At 43.2% G+C, this 26420-nt stretch overlaps 1 protein-coding gene and 1 non-coding gene across 2 annotated transcripts in view; both read left to right on the forward strand.

The window, feature by feature from the left end:
- The window catches only part of MAGI2 (membrane associated guanylate kinase, WW and PDZ domain containing 2), an 880265-nt gene that overhangs the window by 497886 nt on the left and 355959 nt on the right, over window positions 1–26420 (forward strand). The gene's annotated exons all lie outside the window — the stretch shown is intronic.
- LOC112551028 lies at window positions 1165–1307 on the forward strand. The gene has a single exon (XR_003095136.1). It is a non-coding gene; the product is annotated as a U4 spliceosomal RNA (small nuclear RNA).

A 26420-nucleotide genomic window follows, 5' to 3' on the forward strand; every position in this document is an offset into this window, starting at 1 on the left:
GGAATGCCACTCCCAAACATAACTTGCCAACCTCCTCTTGCATCTACTAAGTTAGTTCTGAGCATGCTCAGAGTCATTACTCAGGGACATAAAGAAGGATCCAGTGATTTTAGGCAGCTGTAAAGAGTTATGCAACATTTGAGCAGGCTCTCATAAATACCTCTATTCCACATTACGTCCTGTTTTAGGTGTGTTAACTTTATTGGACCAAAGACCAAGTCTGCTTTTCTCAGCAACTGCTTTACTTAAAATTTGAAGGGGAAAAAAGTGGTCCTTTTTATTACCTAATTATATAGCTACTGGTTGCATAGAAGTCCTTTTCGTCAAGCAGGAGTTGCATATTTGCAATGCCTGCAAAATTAGGTCCACACGTGTGTGGAGAGAGTCAGACATAGCATGAATAATTGTGCTGCAAATATTTTGATGCAGCTCTGCAAATGTTTTTCTATTCCAACATCAACCCTCATCCTATTCCAGGCCTGAGCCACTTCCAGACAGGTACTGCACATCACATCCTCTTGCCTGGTGGCTTTCTGATATGAACGAATGACTAGGAATTAGACACTAGCTTGAGAGACTACCAAACTCATTTCCACTTGTGACTAAAATACAGGTGTTTACAGATGATAAGCTTATTGCATCTCTTAAACCCATAGTTTTGTTGTTAATACTTTTTTACTTTTTGCAGTTTACTGCATGGGTTTTAAAAATAGCATTTAACACCATCAGTTTTGGAAGAAACAAGCATTTGTTGTAATAATATTGATTACAAGGAATTTATTTGACATTTAAATAGAAATTGAATGCGTTTTCCTGGGCTTGTAATTTCAGTTCAATATTAATTAAACAATAACACAGCATCTTATGGAGAATAATGACCATCTGAGAGATATCTTATGCCAATACCTTCAGTTGGGCCAAGGCAGTGTCTGAGCCAAACTTACTATTATTCTTAGAAAATGAAAAAGGCAAAACCCTGCAGGATTTTGGTTTGGGGTATTCCTATTAGTATGTAGAGGATACTTCTATAGAATACCCATCTATAGATAAGCCATTCTGGTGCTTGAGTCCTCTATAATATATCACTGAGTTTATAAAATGCTATTAAATGCAACTGGAACCAATATTAATGCATGGCATATCAGACATAGTGTGTAGTACCACAGCTTTGCGCAGTGGCAGTATCGTAGCCAATGAGGTTAATCCGAGGCGCGATTATTGCTATTGCTAGTACCACAGAAAGAAAAGATGAATACAAATGAAGGAGAAACTATTTTTCTTAATTATTTAGCAATGGTTTGACTACCTTGCAACATATATAGCTCTCTAATGTAAGTACTTATCAATGCAACCTGATATTAGGTATGACTTACAAGGTCTCAAGGTGAAGGAAGTATAAGCTACTGGCTAATGCTGTGGGCCTAGGAATAAGGATTCATAAATTCTAATTCTACTGTTGAAATAGTTCATCATGTGACATAAGACAAATCACATCACCTTTCAGTGTCCCTTCTAGTAGATGGATACCGTACATAGCTTGGAGGGCTGTAAAATCCTATTGTTTGTAAAATGCTCTGAGGTTCTCATTTGGAAGATGTAATGTACATATCAAGTATTTTTCTTGACAGAGTAGCAACCTTTTAAGGTGTTGGTAACTAAACTATTGCATTTCAGTTTCAAAATCAAATAAGCATATCAGCAAGGTATTGATAGCAGAGGCAAAATGGCAGGCTAGAAAGTGAAATTAAAGCTAACATGGTAGCACACAGATTATGTTAACACAGAAAAAATGTCTGCATGCTGCTGGGAGGAGGGACTGCGCCACAGGTAAGTACACCTAAGATGGTTTTCATCTAAATGAAGATGACATTGAAAATACAGCAGCACAGAGTTCAAGCTCCTGAGTACCTTCCTGGCACCCCAGAAGGGTTTGTACAGCCTATTCCATTGCCTCTTCATTACTACCATTACCCAAGCTAGCTAGATGAATTCTGACTCAAATCTGCCTCCCCTCTCTGCTGCACACATGCCCTGACACTATGTACCCCGACCTGTAAAATCTAAAATGTATCAGTAGTAGTCATTTTCAATTTTTCTGCAACATGCTAAGCTTTCAGTCTGGATGAAAACAAGGAGGCTTTTAATCAGAACTTGCTTTCCATCCACATCTGAGCGTTATAATGGGAGCCCATGGACAAAAATGTTGGTTCTGTATACCAATGAGATTATAGAAAATCAGAAAATTATTTAAAAAATGTTGATAAAATTTCCCACCCCCCTTCTATTAGCACCTAAATGTCCATTAGAGCTGGAGAAATTAAAAGGTTTAATCTTTTCAACTATTTTATCTTTAAAAATTCCCAGTTTGGACACCTTCATAGGGTGAATTCCTGTCTCCATGGAAGGCAATAATAGTATTCTAACTGACTCTTGGGAGGTGTGGTTTTCACCATTAATGTATATGTGCCATTTGGTTTAGAAATTGAAGTAAGCTTAAAATAGTCTTCCACAAATATTCTTAGTTGAAGGGAAATTCCAATCAAGAAATATGAAGGAGAATCAACATGTTATTTAGTGGAAGTTATACAACAGACTCCTGTTGGGGAGTAGGGGGAAGAAAGAAAAAAATGTTGAAATCACTCCATAAATATGTTTTTAATCATAAATAGGCATCAGAGTATTCTCTCTTTATCCTTAATCCTCCAATCCTTGACTTCTAAGTGGCGATGAAGCGTGATTGATTTAACAAAAGAGACTTGTGGGATTATATTCATGACAATATCTCCTGCCACCCTCATTGTTATTATGCCTCCTCCCTCTGGAGTTTTTTCCTGAAAGCTCTTACTCTTAACAGAGGTTGTTAATGAAAAATGAATGACAGCCATCTTGTTTTATAAAAATTAATCTTCATAATGGATTCATTTAAAATTTGATCCAGAAGGTCAAGAATTCACTGAATTTAGATGTAAAAAAATAATTTTATGTCTTTGCCTGTGAGTATCCTTGTCTATACAATCCTATTAAGTATTTCCTGATAATCATTAAAAATCATGTTTGCTACTGGATACAGAAAAGTATAACACTTTACTAATGACTGCAGTATCCAATCTGTTAATATTTTGTCAGACATTTCTTTAATGCAGTTTTGTTTCCTCTTTCCTATCATGGTATGTTTTGCCTTTCTATATTAAATAATTATAGACTTTTACTCCAGAGTTCAAATGCAAATCAAAACTCCTTCATTGTGAATGGGTATTAGGATGTAGACTTTCATCTGACTTTTATCTATATTATTATGTCCTTATACCTGTTACCTGGAGTGTTAGTTATTATGAGGTTTTTATTAAATTTTTATTTTTATGATGTTTAAGGTGGCTGGCAACCAGAAGGAACTACAAGTATACAGAAGTGTGTTGGCTGAAGCATGTCTCTTTGATTGCTAGAATAGGGCTTTGATTCCAGCCTAAGCCCTTTGGAGAGAAATGAGTTGCTGGGATCCTTGTTAAACGGGGTGTTGCAGGGTTGAAAGGAAGTCTCTGAGTAAATTTTGATATCCTAGATTTAAGGTTTGATAAATAATACTACCTGTTTCAAAGGCACAGTCTGTCATTGCTTTTAAATTTTCAGTGTAGATAAGCAATGCTAATAGTTGAGCTTACCAGGAAGTACATCTACCTGAGCAGAAGGCATTGGCATAGGTATTTAGTGTGGGTAGGACCTAGAGTGCTATAAATAGGGACCTACCAAACTCAAGGAGGTAGACTGGCCAGTTTCGCAGTCCAATCTATGCAGCATTTTCCCCTCTATGTGGCATTGCCCGCAGCTGGAGTACTGCGTCCAGTTTTAGATGTCACACTTTGGGAGGGATGTGGATGGCCTGGAGAGGGTTCAGAGGAGGGCCACTCATCTAGTTAAAGGCCTACAGCAAAAACCCTATGTAGACCGATTGGGAGACCTGAACCTCTTCAGCCTCTGCAAGAGGAGGCTGAGAGGTGATCTCATGGCTGCCTAGAAACTCATCGGGGGGGGGGGGCAGCAAGAAATAGGGAATACAATGTTTACCAGAGCGCTTGTCTGGGTAACTAGAAATAATGGCCACAAACTGGAAGACAGCAAATTCAGATTGGACATCAGGAAAAAAGTCTTTGCAGTGAGAGTTGCCAAAATATGGAATAAGCTTGCAAGGGAGGTGGTGCTGTCCCCTTCCTTGGAGGTGTTTAAAAGGAGATTGGACAGACACCTGGCTGGGCTTACCTGACCCCAGCACTCATTTCTGCCCAGGGCAGGGAGTCGGACTTGATGATCTAATAGGTCCCTTCTGACCCTAACATCTATGAAACTATGAAACTATAATCATGGAGCTGACTGCCATTTTCACAGGCTCATTGCAGCAGGTCCACCCCACACACCTCTGATTGGCCAAAAGGGCCCAGTGACCCTGCCCCTCATCATTGATTGGCCAAGAGAGCTGTCCATTATGCATCCCCACCCCGCATCACTGATCGGCAGACAGGTGGGGCCGTGTGACAGGCAGTCCATTCAGCCAATCAGCAGCAAGGGGGTGGCTGCCATTTTGGCTGTTTCCCTTCACACCAGCAATTCCTCCCCAACCCCTCTTGTGGGCTGTGAGTCCAGGCAACAGCGACCACGAGGTCTGCTGGCTCCCACTGCAAAATTGTGAATTGAGCAGGTCCCAGCTATAAAGTCATAGTGCTATACAACATAAAGAGGTGTGTTTTCAGCATGAGTAGTAGAGCATTTTGGAGTAAAATAGGTAGCATAAGAGACTGTGTGTGTGAGAACCAAGAGAATCTTAATGTGGGTGTGTGATATGACAGTTGATTGCTTGAATACATGTAGGTAACATTTTTGAGTTTAGAAGGACATAGGACATGAGAAGATCTTGAATATAGAGCTGAAAGCAAAGATGTAGACAAGGGCTTGGGAAGCAAAGACATGTCTCTGAATTAAAATGGAACAGATTAAAACCAGAGAACCTCATAGAAAGAACTTGTCCTTGGAGTTGCCTTCAGGTGCTAGGGGGCTCTGAACCAGAAAAAAAAACACTTTTCTTTTAAATTAAATCATTAGATTTTCAAGCTATAGGATGAAATGTAATGTTTCATTAAAATAATATCTTCTGAGTAAATCTTCTTCAGGAATTGTTGACTTTGCTCTGTAAAATACATCAATAATATGAGGAAGTCTCAGAAACTTGGTCATACCCCAAGCAAACATATTTACTAATTATTGTCATGAGTATAACCAGGGTGTAGGTGTCAGGGTTCAGAAGCTGAGGGTCAACAATACCATAAGTTCAGAAACCAAAGCAAAGGGTCACAATATTGGTTGTCAGTCTGACTCTGATGTATCATACCAGAGGTCAAGCGAGTCTGTGGTCAAGGCCAGGCCAGAGGCCAGGAGCCGGAAAATCCAATATTCAGGAAAGGATAAACAGGAGCAATGTGCTGTGGTCCAAGGAAGGAACAAACCTGGAGCAAGTTTGGAGGCAGAGCAGGAGAGTCCAAAGCAGGGGTGAGACAAGAGTGATTCAGGCGTTCAGAGCTGGGAGGTCCAAAGACAAGAGCAGGAGTACAGAAGTCAAGCAAGGAAGTTCACAGCAAAGATACTTGGGAGTATGGTTTCAGGGACAAGGCAGTGCAGGGTTTTATAGCCCCCTCCATCAGGGCTTGTAGCTTGTATTGGTTCTCCCAGGTCACCTGGTCCCCTGTTGGGAACCTAATGGGAGGGCCCTGGCTGAGCTGAAGCATGCTTGGTGCCACTGCAGCCTGGTCCTCTGCCTATGGATGCCATAGATCAGGGTTAAAATCCCAGGGGCCCTGACAACTATACATAAATACACAATGCCTAATTACATATGTATACTGATGCTCTGGCAGGTTTGGGCCACTACTGTAATAGGAGACAGGGAAGCCTGCTAGCTTTTTAAAGCAATGTGACCCAATTTCTTTGTGGAACATATGCTTTGCTGCCTCTGTTCTGTGACAACCTGGGGGTGGAGCAATCTCAGCTTGGGCAGAGAAGACAAGAGTGGGTAGAAGCGTGCCCATGCCCTTCGTTCGATAGAGGTTTAGTGGGGGCCTGCAGAGGATCTTTGGATGCTGGGGGGACTGTGACTGAATTGATTCAGAAGGGGATCTGGTACTGAAGTTCAATAGACCAGTTTAATATAAATCAGTTGAGTCTGGCTTGGCAGGGAACTCTTCAGTGAGCTAAAAAAAAATGGAGGCTTAAAAGAAGTGGAAATTTGGACAAACAACTAGGGAGGAGTATAGGAGTATTGCTCAGGCATGCAAGGATGAAATCAGGAAGGTCAAAGCACAATTGGAGTTGCAGCTAGCAAGGGACATAAAGGGTGACAAGAAGGTTTTCTACAAGTATGTCAGGAACAAGAGGAAGATGAAGAAAAGTGTGGGTCTTACTAAAGGGAGAAGGCTACCTAGTGAGCGATGATGCAGAAAGACAGAAGTACTCAATGCCATTTTTACCTCAACCTTCACAGGCAAGGTCAGCTCCCAGACTACTGCACCTGCCAACACACTTTGGGGAAGAGGTAAGCAGCCAACAGTGGCAAAAGAACAGGTTAGGGACTATTTAGAAAAGCTGGACATTTACAAGTCCATGGGGCTGGATGGGATGATCCAGAGCATGCTGAGGCAGTTGGCCAATGTGATTGCAGAGCCACTGGCCATCATCTTTGAACACTCATGGTGATTAGGAAAAGTCCTGGATGATTTGCTAGATGAAAAAAGGCAGATATAGTGCCCATCTTTAAGAAAGGCAAGAAGGAGGATCGAGGGAGCTACAGACCAGTCAGCCTCACCTCAGTCCCTGGAAAAAAAGTGAAGTAGGACCTCAAGGAATTGATTTCTAAGCACTTGGAGGAGAAGAAGGTGATTAGGAACAGTCAGCATGGATTCACCAGGGGCAAGTCACTCCTGGCCAACCTGATTGCCTTCTATGATGAGATGACTGGCTCTGTAGATATGGTGAAAGCATATCTTATCTATGTTGTGATCTACCTTGACTTTAGCAAGGCTTTTGATATGGTTTCCCTCAACATTCTTGCAGGCAAATTAGGGAAGTACAGGTTCGATGAATGGAGTGTAAGGTGAATAGAAAACTGGCTGGATCATTGGGTTCAGAGAGTAGTAGTCAATGGCTCAACATCTAGTTGGCAGCCAGTATCAAGTGGAGTGCCCCAGGGGTCGATCCTGGGGCTGGTTTTGTTCAATGTCTTCATCAAGAACCTGGAAGATTGGATAGAGTGCACCATCAGCAGGTTTGCAGATGACACCAAGTTCAGAAGAGTAGTAGATACACAGGAGAGTAGGTCTAGGATTCAGAGTCACCTAGACAAATTGGAGGATTGGGCCAAAAGGAATCTCATGAGGTTCAACAAGGACAAGTGCAAAGTTCTGCACTTAGTACAGAAGAATCCCATGCACCGATGCAGACTAAGGATTGATTGGCTAAGCAGCAGCTCTGCAGAAAAGGGCCTTGGTGTTATAGTGGACAGTAAGCTGAATATAAGCCAACAGTGTGCCCATGGGCGACTGGTGTCAGCGACCGGGGGTGGGGATTGGTCCCCTGCAGCCAATTGTGCTGACTCAGGAGTGCCAGCGGCATGCCTAGAAAGGTCAGGGACATGTATCGAAGTGCCAGCGGTGCTTCTCCTAGCGCCCCTGCTTCCCAGCCAGCACTCTGAGAGGGGACACCAGTGCTCCGCCTTGCCTCCCCTACCCGTCGCCTAAGCAGAGAAAGCTGCCTCTCAGGGGGTGCATGTACATCCATGTGCACCCCGTACACATCACCACTGAGTGTGCCCTTGTTGCATAGAAGGCTAATGGCATACTGGGCTGCAGTAATAAGAATGTTGCTACCAGATTGAGGAAAGTGATTATTTCCCTCTCTTCAGCGGTGGTGAGGCCACATCTGGAGTACTGTGTCCAGTTCTAGACCCCCCCACTACAAAAAGGATTGTCAACAAATTGAAGACAGTCCAGCAGAGAGCAACAAAAACAGTTAGGAGGCTGGGGCACATGACTTATATGGGAAGTTGAGGTTAGATATTAGGAAAAACTTTCTCTCCAGGAAGATAGTAAAGCACTGTTACCCATAGAAGCTGTGGAATCTCCATCCTTGGAGGTTTTTAAGACCCAGGTACACAAAGCCTTGGCTGGGATGATCTAGTTGGGGATGGTTCTGCTTTGAGCAGGGGGTTGGACTAGATGACTTCCTGAGGTCCCTTCCAACTCTAATTTTCTATGATTCTGCATCGATCCAGGTCTATCTTAGACCAGTGCATATATACTGGTATATGTGCACTGAACTTCTATTCTGTTACAGGTTTGTACCAGTTTCCAAACACTTATACCAGTTGATTTGTATTTTCTGTCCCCAGCCCAGGTTTGCATGAATTACCTCAGTTGCCTCCTTTCCTCCCATGTGAATATTGTGCAGTTGTGTGTAACGATTTGTAGTCATTTGATCATTCTGTTTGTTTCAAATTCAACTCTGTAAACTGGGCTGTAACAAGTCTCAGAAAGACTTTAAATTGCATCCTATAAACAACAAGACTGGTATCTTACTTGTGGTAGCATGTACTGCACAATGTCCACAGAAGATTTACAGTGATGTGATGTAAGCTACCTTTCTGCAGGGTTGTAGCATGAATCACTTGCTTGAATGTGTGAATAAATCTTTCCACTAATCCATTTGTGACACAACGCTAAAGACCTGATGTGACATGTTTGATACCATTTCTTGAGACAAATAATTGGAACTCTTCAGATGTGAAGCGAGTCCCATTGTCACTTACAATTTTTGCACACATGCCATTCCTTGAAAACAAATGTTAACACTGTCTTCTCAGAACTAATTCAAACCATACACAATACTTCAGGCCATCTAGAAAGAGCATCTTCTACAATAGAAAACACAAGCCCTATAAATGGTCCAGTGTTGTCAATTTAGATTTATAGGTTTGAAGACTTTTTCCAATTGTGCAATGGAGTATGTTTGTTTAGGCATGTGTTGTGTTGACACCATTTTTGCCTTATTTCTATTCATGTATAAATCTGTGACTGCATGCAAGACTGCTGGTCAGAACTTTGGATTTTACAACTTCCAAATGGCCTACATGTAATTCTTGGAGTATATGAGCAGAGTCGCCCCTAGGGGTGTGCCTGGGCCAGAGGATAGCAACCTGTCCGGGGGGGCAGCGGCCAGAGCTGGCAGCACATGGTGGCAGCAGAGCTAGCGGGGCCTGTAAGACCTGAATTTCAAAAAATCGATTATTTTGGTGCCATATATTTGGCAGCCTTAATATGCACACAGCTGATCTGTGCATCTTCTCATCCTAAGGTAATACGTTTAGACTGTATACATTTTCATATTGTACTATGGCATTTTTTCATTGGCAAGGACTGAACTTGTGCTACATATTGAGCACCTTATTCCACCTCAGTATCATTATCTGATGCTTGCTATGGTAGGTTTTACAAGTAGTTTCTGATTTTATGTTACTTTTGCTTGTGATAGCCCTTCCTATCTTTCTGCATCTCTGTGTGACAAGGTATTTAGCAGAATTTGCAGATTTCTTAGAAACTGACACAGCCACATTGTGAGTGCTTCTGTTATGACCTCAAACTTCCAACCTCAGGGCTGTTAATTAAAGCTCATTCAGGGCTGTTAATTAAAGCTCATTCAACGAGCTTTAGTTAAAGCTCATTCAACAAGCTTTAGTTAAAGCACCCCCGCCACCATTTTTCAGTGTGGGGACACTGATACACATGATGCTCTGGAAGCGTTAATTAGAGTGGCTCTTAGAGTGCCCCCTCCCACCTATAACATATGTATAAATGCTCTTCCTACAGCATATATATATAAATGCTCTTCATTGCAGGATGGAGGCTTAATGTGCATTAACTAAAGCACACACTTTGTAAGTGATGCTTAATGCGCATTTACCTATTTTAGCAAGCATTAAAAAGCACAGTTTTTTACATGACACTTTAATAAGCATTAAAATAGGCTAATGTGCATTAAATCTAGTACCTCTATTATGAGGTACTAGAAAAATACTCATTAGCCTATCTTAATGTGCATTAATTAAAGAGCATGGGTGTCTGTGCATATGCTACAGGGCGGAAGAGGGAGAGCTTTAATTAAAAGATCCACAGCGTCACATGTATTCATAGAATCATAGAAAGTTAGAGTTGGAAGGGACCTCAGGAGTTCATCTAGTCCAACCCCCTGCTCAAAGCAGGATCAGCCCCAACTAGATCATCCCAGCCAATGCTTTGTCTAGCCAGGTTTTGAAAACCTCCAAAGATGGAGCTTCCACCATCTCTCTGCGTATCCTGTTCCAGTGTTTTACTACCCTTCCATTGAGAAAATTCTTCCTAATATCTAAACTTCCACTGCTACAACTTAAGATCATTGCTCCTTGTTCTGTCATCTGCCACCACTGAGAATAGCCTAGCTCCAGCCTAGCTCCAGCCTCTTTAGAATCCCCATTCAGGTAGTTGAAGACTGCTATTAAGTCTCCTCTCAGTCTCCTCTTCTCTAGACTAAATAAGCCCCCACTCCATAAGTCATGTCCCCTAGCCCCCTCATCATTTTTGTCACCCACCGCTGGACTCTCTCCAATTTGTCCACATCTTTTTTGTAGTAGGGGGCCCAAAACTGAACACAGTACTCCAGATGTGGCCTCACTGGTGCTGAATAGAGGGGGATAATCACTTACCTTGACCTACTGGCAACACACCTACCAATGTAGTCCTGTATGCCATTAGTCTTCTTGGCAACAGGAGTACACTGCTGGCTCATATTTAGCTTACTGTCCATGTAACCCCCAGGTCCTTTTATGCAGAGCTGCTGCCCAGCCAGTCAGCCCCCAGCCTGTACTGGTGCATGGGATTGTGCAGAACTTTGCATTTGTCCTTGTTGAACCTCATGAGATTCTTTTTTGGCCCAATTTTTTACTCCCCCCAGCTTGGTATCATCTGCAAACTTGCTGAGGGTGCACTCTATCCCATCTCCCAGGTCATTGATGAAGACATTGAACAAAACTGGCCCCAGAACCAACACCTTGGGAACTCCACTTGGTACTGGCTATCAACTAGACATCAAGCCATTGATAACTACTCTCTGAGCCCAGTGCTCCAGCCAGTTTTCCACCCACCTTACAGTCCATTAATCCATCCCATAATTCCTTAGTTTGCCTGCAAGAATGTTGTGGGAGACCATATCAAAAGCCTTTCTAAAATCAAGGTGCACCACATCCACCAGTCTCCCCACCTCCACAAAGCCAGTCACCTCATCATAGAAGGCAATCAGGTTGGTCAGGTATGAGCTGCCCTTGGTGAATCCATGCTGACTGTTCCTAATCACTCTTTTCTTTCTTAAGTGCTTAAAAATGGATTCCTTGAGGATCTGCTTCATGATTTTTCCAGGGACTAAGGTGAGGCTGACTGGTCTCTAGCTCCCTGAATCCTCTTTTTTCCCTTTCTTAAATAGTTTCAGAGTTTCATAGTTAGTAGGGTCAGAAGGGACCCGACAAGGTGTCTATCCAGCCTCCTCTTAAAGACCCCCAGGGTAGGAGTGAGGACCACTTCCCTTGGAAGTTGGTTCCACATCCTAGCAGCCCTGACTGTGAAGTAGTGCCTCCTGACATCCAGCCTGAATCTGCTCTCTGTTAGCTTATGGCCACTGTTCCTTGTTACTCCCGATCGTGCTCAGGGGAACAGGGACTCTCCTATTGCCTGCTGGTCTCCCTTGGCTAGTTTATAAATGGCCACCAGATCCCCTCTCAGCCTCCCCTTGTGGAGGCTGAACAGGTTCAGATCCCCTAACCTATCCTCATAGGACCTGCCCTGCTGACCCCAATTATGCGAGTGGCCCTCCTCTGTACCCTCTCAATGTTCTCCACATCCCTCCTGAAGTGCAGCACCAAGAACTGGATGCAGTACTCCAACTGCGGCCTGACCAAGGTTGCATAGAGGAGTAGGATCACCTCCTTGGACCTGCTTGTGATGCATCTGTGGATGCATGACAAGGTGTGGTTAGCCTTTCTGACTGCATCCCCATGTTGGTGGCCCATGTTCATCTTCAAGTCAATAATGACTCCAAGATCCTTTTCTATCTGTGTGCTGGTGAGAGGGGAGATCCCCAGCCTATAGGTGTGCTGCTGGTTCTTCCTCCCCAGGTGCAGTACCTTGCACTTGTCAGTGTTGAAACCCATCCTATTCTCATCTGCCCACCTCTGTAACCTGTCCAGATCTGATTGTAGCTTGTCCCTCCCCTCTAGCGTGCCCACCTCCCCCCACATCTTAGTGTCATCTGTGAATTTGAACAAGGTGCTATTCACCCCCTTGTCCAAGTCACTGATGAAGATGTTGAACAGCGCAGGCCAAAGGACTGAGCCCTACGGAACCCCACTGCCCACATCCTTCCAGGTCAAAAAAGACCCGTCCACCACCACTCTCTGGGTATGGCCCTCCAGCCAGTTGGCAACCCATCTGACCATATAGGGATCAACACCACAGTCTCCTAATTTTTTAATGAGATTGGGGTGAAAGACAGTGTCGAAGGCTTTTCTAAAGGCCAGAAAGACTACGTCCACCGCGACACCTGCATCCAAGTACTAAGTGACCTAATCATAGAAAGCCACCAGGTTGGTCTGACAGGACCTGCCTCTGATGAACCCATGTTGGTTGCCCCTAAGCATGCACTCCCCTGCTGGTCCCTCGTAGATGTGCTCCTGAATAATTTTCTCAAAGAGTTTCCCCAGGACCGAGGTAAGACTAACAGGCCTATAGTTTCCTGGGTCCTCCATCCTCCTTTTTTTGAAAATGGGGACCACATTGGCCCTCTTCCAGTCCTCTGGCACCTTGCCAGAGCACCACGAGTGCTTATAAAGCTGTGTCAGGGGACCCGCAATGACCTCTGCTAATTCTTTCAGCACTCTGGGGTGGACATCATCAGGACCTGTTGATTTGGACGTGTCCAGTCCCACCAGGAGGTGCACTATGTTTGCCCTTTTCCAATCATCTGGGACCTCTCCTGATCACCATGAGTTTTCAAAGATGATGGCCAGTGGCTCTGCAATAACATCAGCCAACTCCCTCAGCACCCTTAGGTGCATCACATCTGGCCCCATATATATGTACACATCCAACTTTTCTAAGTAGTCCCTAACCTGTTCCTTCACCACTGAGGACTACTCACCTCCTCTCCAAACTGTTGCCCAGTGCAGTAGTCTGGGAGCTGCTCTTGCCTGTGAAGACAGACAAAAAAAGCATTGAGCACTTCAGCCTTTTCTGCATCCTCAGTCACAAGGTTGCCTCCCCCATTCAGTAAAGAACCCACACTTTCCCTGAATCTCCTTTTGCTACTGACATACTTATAGAAACTCTTCTTGTAACCCTTCACATCCCTTGCTAGATGGTATTCAGTGTCCCATGCTTCAAAATGGTGGCAGGGTGCTTTAACTAAAGCTTGTTCACCATTTTGAAGTTTGGGGATGCTGAATACACATTTTGCGGAGGCTGATGGAGTGTGCTAATTAGCGCGCTCCAGCAGACACGCAGCAGACTCAATCGAGTCCACTCTGTCGCGTGCTAATTAGTACATGTTAGAGCAGAGGTCCATCATGTGTATAGTTGCCCATGGTTTTTAAGTGATGTTTAATATGCATTCACCTATTTTAATGCATGTTAACTAAATTGCACTTTTTTAAATGATGCTTTAATGCACATTAAAATAAGCGAATGCTCATTAAACTCATATGTAGACATGCCCTGTATGTAACAAGTGTAGTTCTTGTACATGTAATGGAAGAAAGACTTGTTGCCTTTATTCCTAGATTTCCTACACTGGCAAAATATAGCTATGTTGTATAACTATCTCTAGATATGATTACAGCTGGTGTTTAACATAGGGAGTTATTTCACCCATATTTCCATAGAAAATTATTGATACTACCAAGAAGCATTACAAACTTTGAATCGCATGGCCTTATCAAAACGCTACTTGGCCTTATCAAAAAGGCTTGCTACACTATGGGTGTGTCTACACATGAAATTAATTTGATGCAATGAATTCCAGTGCAGTTCACACCAGCATTCATTGTTCCCGAGCGCAGAATTTACATATGCTTCTAGGACCACAGCACATTGAGGCAGGGCAGCACAGCCCTAGATGAAGAGGGCTCAAAGGGTCATCCTGTCAGCCCAAGGATGCTCCTGCCTAGCTCAACGTGCTGCAGAGGGGCCAGTTGGGGCAAGAGTGTGCTACAGTGCAGGGCTAGCCATCAGGCAACCCCGCACTGTAGCACCCTCATGCCCCAACCAGCCCTCGTCACCATCTACATGTGCATTGCAGTGGAGTAAATAATTCTGCTGCACAATAGTACTAATTTTCAGCAGTACTTTCCTACCCAGAGTTAATTAGGTGCCTAATAGCACCTCTTGTGTAGACAGTGACGCTTTACTGCAGAGCTAATTAATCAACTCCGCAGTAAGCATCTCATGTAGATGCACCCTATATGAAGCAATGCTCACCCTGTCTACTGGATAACAGTTTATTCAGCAGATGCAATAGTGTTATTAACTTAGGTAAGGTAGGAGCCTATAGTTGTAACTGGCCATTTCCAGAGAAGAGTACATTTGTGGCACATTTTGTGGTTGGAGTGCCTTAAGGATAGCTTCAGTGTTTTTTTATAATCCAAACAAACCAGCTTTCTCAATACTGTGGCCACAATGTACTACTGAATATTTGAAAAAAATGTTATTTGCTCTTATGTGCTCTATAATCAGGCTGTCAGAAACTTCCAAATGCCTCTTTAGAGGTGTGAGGGGTTCTTCTTCACTCTCTTCCATGATCAGTACTTTATGCAAGGAGCAGAGAGTGTCAAGAATGCCTTGTAATACTTAACCTGTGGCTTATTGCCAAATCCTGGGGGTGGATGCTATTCCAATCACTAACTTGCTCCATTGGATACTATTCCAATCACTAGCTTGCTCCAAATCAGACCCAGGAGCAGCTGACTCTGGTGCAAACTATGCAAACTATGTTAGAGTTTTTCAGTCGGGCTAACTTATACGTAGATGCTCCCAGTGTTCGCAAAATGCAAGAGAAGTACCTTCTTCAGAAACAATTTTGCTTTCATATATTTCAAGGTTCTGATATCATCCAGAAAGCCATGTTATTTTTTTCAGGAAGTTCAGCCATACCTACAGACAATATATACTTTGGCAATCCAGCTGAACTTGTCTGTCAGTTTTTATCAAGTAGTGCATGGCCTCCTATACTTCACAACATAGAGGTTTAGCATATGCTGTTATATGCAGCCTTTTCTATAATGATATCCAGATAAGGTAGGATTTCCTTGCATATGTTTTTAGAAGCACTAAGCTTTTCTACAAATTCAACCTTTTAAGTTGCAGATAATCCCATTGTAAAAAAGTACAGAAATAGCAAATGATGCCACAAACTTTGTTTTAAGTCTTGGTCCTACTTGTAAAGGAATCCAAATTATACTTTACTTTTTTTCAAAATTAAACATTTTTAGAAATGCTACACTAATGTCAGACATTCTATCTTGACAGCTACAAACTGATGAATCTGTCATTCTTCATTGTGACGCTTGCCAAATTGTGGTTTGTTCATTTACATAGATGTATGAGTCCTCATTATTTTTACTTTCTGTATGATTTGTCCTTAAAACAATAACCATTAGCATTATGGGCCATGTCTTCTTCGGTCTTAGAAGTGCTTCAGGGAGTAATAGAGTTTGACCCGCTTTTAGTGTTTAAGATACTTAAACAGTCAATAGGGGCTGTATCTACATATGCATTAATGCACATTTTCTAATGCTCATTAATTTAGTACCTCCACTATGAGGTACTAAATTAATGAACATTAGGCTTCAAAATGCACAGTAGTGCATCTGCACACTTTTTTTAGTGATACTTAATGCTCAGTAGACTATTTTACTGCACATTAGCATAATGTCACTTTTTTATGTGATGTTTTAACACGCAGTAAAATAGTCTACTGCGCATTAAAGCCCATGTGTAGAAGTGTCCAGGTAGACTTAGGTGCCTCTAAAGAATAAGCCATTTTTAAAAAGGTTTTATTATAGTATAAAAAATCAAGAGAAGAGGGTGACAGACTCCAAAATCCTGGAGGTATCTAGCAGGGGTATGCGAAGCAGGCCCTATTCAATTCAGATTCGGATTTGGCCCAAATCAGGGAGAGTGATTTAAATAATTGATTGGGATCACTGTCCCTGATTCAATTTGGCCAAATCTGGATCTGAAGATTCAATGCTGATTTGGAGGATCAGTGATTCAGACATAGACACAGCTTTAAAAATGTTTCTACATACCTTGAGGTAGCAGGCATGGCTCATGATTGCTGCAGTGCTGAGGTGCATGGAGGCGGGGGTGGGGGGCAGGGAGCATCCCACGGGGGTAGGGGGGGGGGGGAGGGCCTCCACATGCTCGGTGGCAAACCTGGAAGTACTTCCGATCCATTTCCGGGTCTGCTGGGAAGCGTACAGCCCCCCCCACCCCCGCACCTCCCCAGCTTGGCGATCAGCTGCAACGGGACCCCAGGTGCCCCCCCCCCACACCCACGCGGGACGGCTGAGCCTGTGGGGACAGCAAAGGGGCCCTGGGCGCTTCCCAGTGGGCTGAGAAGTGAACTGGAGTGCTTCTGGTCCACTTCTGGGTCTGCTGCTGAGCATGCTGGGGAGCCCCCCCCATTTCTGTGGGACACTCCATGCGCCCCAGCATTGCAGTGATCATGAGCCCCTGCTACCTAGAGGTATGTAGAAACAACATTTAAAGCTGTCTCTATGTCCGAATCTCCGAATCTTTCTGAATCTCTCCAAATCGATTCAGGGAGTTCCAATTCAATTTGGAGAGATTAAAGGGTCCTCTGATTCAATTTGGAGATTCGGCCACCAAATTGGGCCAAATCTCTGCCGAATTGAATCAGGGACTGAAGCTTTGCAGTGCCCTCATATCTAGAAGTAACCACATACACACCACTATCTTCTTAAAATAGAATCCCATTTTCATTGCTATGGACCAGATCCTGCTCCTCATTAGACATATAAGTCGACTTATGTGCAATCCTATTTCATATTGTTTGAGTCCCCACATATCCATTAATGCATCTATTTTTGTGACATCCTATCATCTTAACCTTAAAGCTCAGCTCAAAAAACAGCAAAGAGGAAGAGGATTCATCTACCTTTTCTATTAAATTTTTTTGGTGCCTGAGATGGAGCAGAATCTGTTTCTAAGAGTATGAGGAAATCAGAGGCATAACTGGGATACAGATAATCATGTGCAATAGCCATGTACAAATATACAAGGCCTAGATAAATATGCACACTGTTGTTGTGGATGGATTCTAGTGGTAACTGCAATAGAGGAGAGGAGGCATTTCTGCACTGCAGTGGTGGCCTGTCCCATCCAGCCTTTTCCTGAGCATGCCCCACCTCTCATATCTGCACATATTCTTCAAATCAAGAGGTATATTGATGTGGCTGTCCATTGGAGACTACAAAGGGTGAAGTTCTTGTCAGCACATATCTAAGTTTGGAGCACACGGGCAGGTGTACAAAGGAAGGACATACCAGGAACGGCCCGCTGAGACTTGCCATCACTTAGAAATGCCTACAAATGACCAAAAATATTTAAAGGAACATTACCAAATTCCAGACATTACAGATTAATGGCTTTTTAGTGGGTGTTTTGTTTTGCTTTGGATTTTTTGTTTTTGGTGGGGGGTAGTAGGGGGGGGAGGTAGGGGAGAGAAGAGACATGAGTTAAGATTTTGTGTTCCAGAAAACCTGGAGGGTTCTTTGCTTGCTGTTTTTCACATTTTCCATTTTAATGTTTTTCTTTAGTTCCTTTCCTGGCCTCCTCTGTCACCTTTTGTTTGTCACACACACTGGTATCACCATAGTTGAAACCTATGGGTACTTCTGCTCATCATGCCCTTGCAGCAGGTATTAGGTTTCTTCCTTTTTTGTTTGCAAGATAATCAAATTACATTTGAATTACCAAGTGCTCTACTTCTGTATTATTACTTTTGTCAAATGATTTTGCTATGCAATTACAGATGACATTAATGTCCTTCAGTACTGCACAAGTTAGGTTAGGACCCAATCCTAGAAACACATGTTTATCTTTAAACTTGTGGCTAATCACACTGACCAGTGGAATTAAAAGCAAGCACATGTATAAATGTTCATTAGATCTGTGCTTAGAATCAGAACTCAACTGAAAAACTAGATGTCGGGATGGTACTTAAGTAAAATTTAGGCACATGAATCACAAAAAGCAATCCAGAATCCAGTCTGGGACTGTGTATGCATTTTACACCAGATAGGGATTGCATGGGGAATGGAACTACTCCTAGGAGCAGGGCTGTGAGGGTAGAGGGTAATTCCCCCAACTGCTCTGCAGTGTAATGGTTGGGACACTCTCCTTGGAAGTGGGAGACATGGATTTTAATCCTATTCAGCTAAATCTTGCTTGAATCTTAGGTCTGGTGCTTCTTGAGTGAGCGCTCAAGGCAAGAGGCTATAATGCAAAAGGTAGGCCACGGTGAGGTGCACTGGAATGTACTGTTTGCCCTCAGAAAAGGTCTCAGCTGTTCTGATCCTGATCCACAAGGTGTTGTGATGCCTAAATTGGAAGTACATAAGGGACCAATCTGGATTTTGCCTTTTGAGAAGTTTAAAGATTGAAATTTTTTGTATGATTAGGGTAATTTTCATTTTAATCAGAATAACATGTTAATTTTTCTTGCTAGATTTTAAGCGGTGCTTATTCCCCTTGTTTTATTTTTGCTGGAGCATATGGTAATAGCTTTTCCCCCACAAAGGTTTCTGTTTGTTCTGATATTTCTATGAAAAACCTAGTCCTGTTCTGATTAATGAATGTTCAAGTTGTATAAAACATATTGATTATACAGATTATTTAATGTGTGCCCCTCTACTTGATAAGCTGATATCAATCTGCAGTAATAGTATCTGAGTTGTTCGTTAAGGAATGAGTATAATCCACACCATAAAGCAATGTAGAATGAACATTGCTAATTGTCCTTAGATTGGATATTGAAGTTCACTCATTAATATTTGTAGATATTTTGCTTCAGTATTTTCCTATTTACTATAAAAACAGAGTCTGATATTATACTGCAATATCATGAGAACTCCTTATTATATTAAGTTTATAAGTTTTTTACACTAAATCAGTAAAGAATCTTTTTAAGTATCCTTTCCAATTTGGGAACAGAATATGCTTTTCTCTAGATATGTGAGATTCAATCCTGTGCTCAATATCTTTGCTGAGAGATCCAGCATCTTAAAATTAAAACTGGATGTACAAATAGAATTTAAAGTGAGTAGGTACACCACATGCCAACAATAATATGTATAAGTGGGTAGAAAGCACAGCCCTCATCATCTTTTCCCGTTAACTGGATTATGCACGAATTAGGTGTATTGGTGGGTTTCACCTTATTGTAGATTTATACAAGGAATTAAAGCAGTGCAGGATTTGGACTAGTGGATATTTAAACCATAAATGTTTGCCTTCCTCTAATCTTAGCCCAATCAGAAGGAATTTTACTAGCTTAAGAAAAGTTTTCTTTGCTAATAAAAGAACAAAGATTTTATTCTTGCAGTAGTAATACAGAAGATCACCAGGAAAGAAAGAATATAAGTATACATGATAGTGTTGTGAATAAGGAGATAAAGACATAGGATTTGAGCAGAACTCTCCCAAGCATAGCTAATTAATGCACACCTTATTCGGTGAAACACAGTCCAGGGAGTCACCCTGGCTAGGGACAGACATTACAAATAAACTGGCTTAAGTGATCAGAAACTAGTTTAAACCTGTAACAGAACAGACATTCAGTACAAATAAACCAGTTTGAAAATGGCCCAAACTGGTTTGACATAAACCTGGTTGTATGTAGGGCTGTGTGAAGCTTCGGGTGGTGATTTGATTTGGAGGAGATTCGGCCCAATTCGGTGGCCAAATCTCTGAATCTGAATGAAATCGGGACCAATTTAAAGGTCCAAATTGATTCAAAGCTCTCCGAATCTTTGGCAAAGATTCGGAGAGCTTTGATGATTTGGGCAGTCCCCAGTGGCTGCAGCAGGGAAGTGCAGCCACTCTGAGCTGGTAAGTACTAGGGGCAGTGGAGGGGGTCTGGGTGAGGGGGGAGGGGAAGGAACCCCTGCCAGCCCCCAGACCCTCCCTGTTCCCTCAGGGCCCCTTGGACCACCCCCTGTGCTTCCCTGGTCCCCCCATGGCTGCCCTGGCTGCTGGGGCTCTGGCCCTTTAAGAAAAAAAAAGGGGAGAAAAGCCCTGGGACTCTCTGCTCCTGGTGCAGCCTCAGGGCTTCGGGCTCCTGCAGAGCCCTCCATGTGGTGCGGGGCAGTGGGGATCACCACCCGCCTACAAAAGCAGTGAGTCCCATGGTTTCTTCAGGTTTTTTTTTTCTTAAAAGGACAGAGCTAGACTGTGGGGGCAGGTTTGGGGGCTTGTGCAGAACCCCCCATGCAGTGGGGGGCAGTGGGGGCCAGCAGGGATTGCACCCTGCCCAGCAGCACCTACTGAGCTGGGGCTTTTTTTTCCCCAAGTGCTGGGAGCTGGGGCGGGCAGGCAGGTGAGGTAGCCATTGCTGGGCTGGGAGAAGGGCGCGGGATGGGCCTGACTGATTCAGAGATTCAGCCAAATAGGATCAGGACAATGATTCGAATCACCGAATTGAATCGCTGTACCCCGAATCGGCCGAATCCAAATGTGAAGCAAATACTAGCCACTTCGCACAGGCCTAGTTGAACATAGTATCAAACTTAACTGATTTGGCTCAAACTGGTTTATGTAATGTCTGTCCCAGACCCCTTGCTGGTTTAAATTAAATCAGACTTCCCCAGCATCCCAGCATGCTCTCTCTGGGCTGGGCAGAGCTCTGCTCTCTGCTCAAGTGAGCCTTTCTGAATGCCTGGCTGCTAGGGGACACTACTCTCAGGATTGGTAAAATTAATTCTTGTATTCCTGGTTTACATTTTATGTTAGACTAAGTTGTGTATGCTTGTTTTACTGGACTGTATCTTAGCTTAGGTGAAGATTTTTGGTAGCTCCCTGCTGTATGCTTTGCAAATTGCTGTGTTCAATACATGCTTGCTTCAGAAAAAAGACTTTTTCCCTGTGCCCACTCCTCAGTCTGGCAGCAGCTGCCCCCTCCGCCCCTCTTAGGCTGGTGGCTGGCATCCCACATGTTGTGCTAGCCCCAGCTTGTGCCTGGCCACACCCCCTCCACTCCAGCAGGGAGGGGTGAGAGCTTTGGAGGGCGTCTCTCTTCCCTTTGGCAGTGGCTGGGCGGCGGGGCCCTCTGCCCCCCACCTTCTGCGGGCGTGCTCTAGTGCCCCCCAGCTTCTGGCTTGAGCCACTGCAGGCATGTGGCTGCATTCCCTGGTTTAACAAAGAATGTCTGTCCAGTTATTAATCAGTTTAAGCTGTGCAGCTTAAATTAGTCTGCAAAGAGTGAATCAATTCAGGCTCAGGCTTTTTGAATGTCTGTCCCTAACCCCTAATAATGCAAGTAGAAAACAATGTACTTGAAAGTCCATCTGGTTCTCAGCCGGGGTGCTGGGACATCTTGGTGTACCACCAGATCTTTGAAGGGTGCTTTAAGGTATGAGGAAATAAGCAGATAAACTAAGCACAGGCTCATGATTGTCCTTGCCTGAATGAATCCTAACCCCTACCATCCAGCCAATCTGCAAGGAGTTAAGTACTGTAATATATAAATTAGTTTTTGAAAATTGGACACTACTCAATTCACAAAAGCTACAGAGAGATGCCTCAGTCCAGTCAAGTCAAAAAGGTTGCAAACCCCTGATCTAGTGGATGCCAATAAATTTGGTTGCTTTGGTTTAGGCACAAAAGATGTGTGATTTGTAGGAAGGATGCTTGTCCTTTTTATACCCATCTTCTTCAAATAAGGATATAAGCAGGGCTCTGTTTTGTTGAAGAATGGGCTCTTTGGGGATTTTAATTGTGCCACACAAAATACAGCTAATTACATTTAGATGAATAATGTTGCCAGACAGAGCAGCATGACTTGGTGGGAGTGTGGATCATTTTTTTAAACTTGCAGAGAGATAGTATTTATGTTATATGGCATAAGCATTTATGATGATACATTTTTTTCTCTCCCTTTAATAGCTTCTGAATGACAGTGGCAGTGGTCACTGCTGATTGATGGCTTACAGGCATGTTGCACCTGTGCTGGTTCTCATCCCTTGATTATAGTGGACAATTAAAAAGAATTTCTCTGCCAATTATCATCACTGAGTTATTCTGCTCATGTTTACTTTGTTTCTTCCTGTGATTTGGTGTGCTTGAGCTAGCCAGAAGCTGGCAAAATGTAATAGCTTGTTTTCTCTCTTTGGGATATTTATTCTATTGATCATATTATTAGAAAGACCAGCTAGGATGTTTAGTGTGTGCTACCTCATTGTTTGTTCTGTTAAATTCTTTTCTTGAGAAGGAAACATTATTTCAGGAACCTATTTCTTCCCTGGTTGTCTCATTGCTGAATTATACATAGCCATTAGACATATAAGGACATGTTTCTTGGATCAGATATTTGGAGAATTCATAGAAAGAGTTTTTAAAAGCTAGGAGGGGGTGATATTTAAGTCATGTTCTGCATTGCAAGGCAACCACATATGTTACTAAGAAGAACTCTGATATAAAGGTGCTTTGATATACTCATATCACATATACTTTATTGCAGACAGAAAAATTATAGTTAAATATGCTTTAGAATCTACTGCAGAACTCCTTTGTTTGCTTAGTTTAATGCTATCACTTCAGGCAAATGTCTCCTTTTGTGTCTGCATGTCCCTCATCTACCTAATCTAGTCATTTCTACCAGGCTCAACACCATATCTTCTGAGCCTCTGGTAACTGTTTTGCTTTTCTGCTCTCCTTACGTGTACAGATCTCCCAGTAATGTTGCTGTAGGGAGCTATAAAAGGAAACCAGAATATCGAAGTTCATTACTATCATATGGAACTAAGAAGAGGATTCTGAACTGAAAACGTTGCCCTTTCAGCTTTTGTTGCTAAACAGGGCCATCAACTGAGATTTTACACAGGATTTTGTAGGATCCTGAGTTGAAATAATGCCACCATGAATTTGGTCCTTCTGAGCAGCGAGTCCCAGCTGTTCTCTTTTGTTTTTAAAGCATTATGTATTGCCAAAGACTGTTTCTGCATTTCATATGTTGAAATGCATAGACTTCTACAATACAAAGCAAAGCATTACAAGTTTATAAGCTGGTTGCGAACAGTGGCGTATGGCTTTAATATTGGATTTGCTCATTTTTCAAGTGACATGTTCCCATCACATTAAAAAGCATTTAAATCTTGGATTTAAATTCCAAAATATATATTTTCAGAACAGGCTTTCAGGACTTGCTTTTAAAGGAGTCCATCTGAGAGGACAGCTGTGATCTGGTGTTCTTGGTTTGTGCTGCTTATACAAGGAGAATTCCTATCAGACAGTTCTGAGATTCCCTAATAAGGAATGTCAGAGCAAACCCTGATTTAAAAGATAATAATGTGTAGCCCAATAGCAAATTCAAATGCAGAGAAAAAGACAGGTCCTATTCCAGCTGTTAACTGGAGTAAACACCAAAGTAAAGACCCTGGACTTCAGAAAAGCAGACTGACTCCCTTAGGGAACTGATGAGTGAAATCTGATGGGATGCCAGTCTGAGAGAGAAAGGAGTCCAGGAGAGCTGGTTGTATTTTAAAGAAACCATACTGAGGGCACAGGAGCAAGCCATCCCAATTTTCAGGAAGAACAGCAAATATGGCAGGCAACCAGCTTGGCTTAACAGAGAACTCTTCAGTGAGCTTAAACACAAAAAAGAAGCTTACAAGAAGTGGAAGCTTGGACAGATGACTAGGGAGGAGTATAAGAATATTACTCGGGCATGCAGGGATGAAATCAGGAAGGCCAAAGTGCAATTGGAGTTGCAGCTAGCAAGAGACATGAAGGGTAACAAGAGGGGTTTCTACAGGTATGTCAGGAACAAGAAGATCAGGGAAAGTGTGGGTCCCATATTGAATAGATGAGGTAGCCTAGTGACAGGAGGAAAAGGCTGAAGTACTCAATGCCTTTTTTACCTCAGTCTTCACAGGCAAGGTCAGCTCCCAGACTACTGCAACTGGCAGTACAGTTTGGAGAGATGAGCACAGCTCATTAGTGAAAGAACAGATTAGAGACTACTTGGAAAAGCTGGACATGTGCAAGTCCATGGGGCCAGATATAATCTTTGAAAACTCTTGGCGATCAGGGGAGGTCCTGGATTATTGGAAAAGGGCAAATATAGTGCCCATATTTAAGAAAGGGAAGAAGAAGGATCCAGGGAACTACAAACCAGTCAGCCTCACCTCAGTCCCCAGAAAAATCATGGAGTAGATCCTCTATTTCTAAGTACTTGGAGGAGAAGGTGGTTAGGACCAGCCAGAATGGATTCACCAAGGGCAAGTCATGCCTGACCAACCTGATTACCTTCTATGGTAAGATGGCTGGCTCTGTGGATGAGGGGAAAGCAGTGAACATGATCTAAGTTGTCTTTAGCAAGGCTTTTGATATGGTCTCCCATAGCATTTTTTCAAGCAAGCTGAGGAAGTATGGGTTGGGTGAATGGACTGTAAGGTGGATAGAAAACTGGATGGATCATTGGGCTCCTCATGTAGTGATCAATGTTCTGATGTCTAGTTGGCAGCTGGTATCAAGTGAAGTGCCCCAGGGGTCAGTCCTGGGGCTAATTTTCTTCAATGTCTTCTTCAACGACCTGGAAGATGGGATGGAGTGCACCCTCAGCAAGTCTGTGGATTACACCAAGCTGTGGAGAATAGTAGATATGCTGGAGGGTAGGACTAGGATTCAGAGTGACCTAGACAAATTGGAGGATTGGGCCAAAATAATCTCCTGGGCAGAGATGATCCAAGCAGGGTGCAGGGCCTGGGGCAAATCAGTGTGTGTGGGGCCCTGCCCCCAGACACAAAGAAGCCGGTGGCAGATTCGGTGGGGGTGGGGGAGGGGGGTTGTGAGCAGCCGGACATGAAGCCAGCGGCAGCGCAGAGTCGCCATGCCACTCTGCCTGGCTCCATGGGGCCCCCCCAAAGTGTGGGGCCTAAGGCAGTCACCCCAATTCGTGGCCCCTAGGGACGCCCCTGCTCCTGGGGCTCAACAAGGACAAATTTGAAGCCCTGCACTTAAGCCAGAACAATCTCATGCACCATTCTAACCTTGGGACCAACTGGCTAAGCCGCAGCTGTGCAGAAAAAGACATGTGAGATACAGTAGACAATAAACTAGATATGAGCTAACAGCGTGCCCTTGTTGCCAAGAAGGTTAACAGCATACTGGACTGCATTAGTAGTAGTGTTGCCAGCAGATTGAGGGATGTGAATATTCCCCTCTATCCAGCCCTGGTGAGATCACATCTGGAGTAGGGTGTCCATTTTTGCCCCCTCCCTCCCCTACTTAAAGGATGTGAACATGTTGGACACAGTCCAGGAGAGGGCAATGAAAATGGTTAGGGGGCTAGGGCACACGACTTATGAGGAAAGACTGAGAGAACTGGATTTATTTAGTCTGTCGAAGAGAAGACTGAGGGGGGATTTGATAAAGACTTCTTTAACTCCATGAAGTGTGGCTGCAAAGAGGTTGGAGCTAGATTGTTCTCAGTGGTGGCAGGTGAGAAAACAAGGAGCAATGATGTAACATTGCAGCAAGTGAAGTTCATGTTTAATATTAGTAAAAATATTCTCACTAGGAGGGTGGTCAAGCACTGGAATAGATTACCTAGAAAGGTGATAGAATCTGCATCCTGGGAGGTTTTTAAGGCCTGCCTCAACAAAGTCCTGTCTAGAATAGAGATGGTCCTGCTTTGATCAGGGGATTGAACTAAATAACCTCCTGAGGTCCCTTCCAAAACTAATTTTCTATGATTCTATGATAATCTCCTAATTGGACAGTAAGCACAAAAGTGTACCCTGTTCAAGTCTCTGAAAACTTTTAATAGAAAAGGGGTCTGGGTCCACATTGCACTTAATCCAAAGTCCATTTATGCGCCTAATAGTTGGAGTCAGATCTAGTCCAGAGACAGTTTCCCCCAATACCTTTCACTTTCCTAATTGTTGTTTGCATAAAGGTACAGATTTTTCAGGGGGTTCAGTCTTTTTGTTTTTCTGTAGAAGGCTATTAAGGCTTAAATCTGGTACCAGCAGTCCATAAAAGGACATCTGTACAAATTTTCTGAAGAAC

Source organism: Alligator sinensis, unplaced genomic scaffold (assembly GCF_000455745.1).
Source record: "Alligator sinensis unplaced genomic scaffold, ASM45574v1 scaffold670_1, whole genome shotgun sequence".
In the NCBI taxonomy this organism is placed as follows: Eukaryota; Metazoa; Chordata; order Crocodylia; family Alligatoridae; genus Alligator; species Alligator sinensis.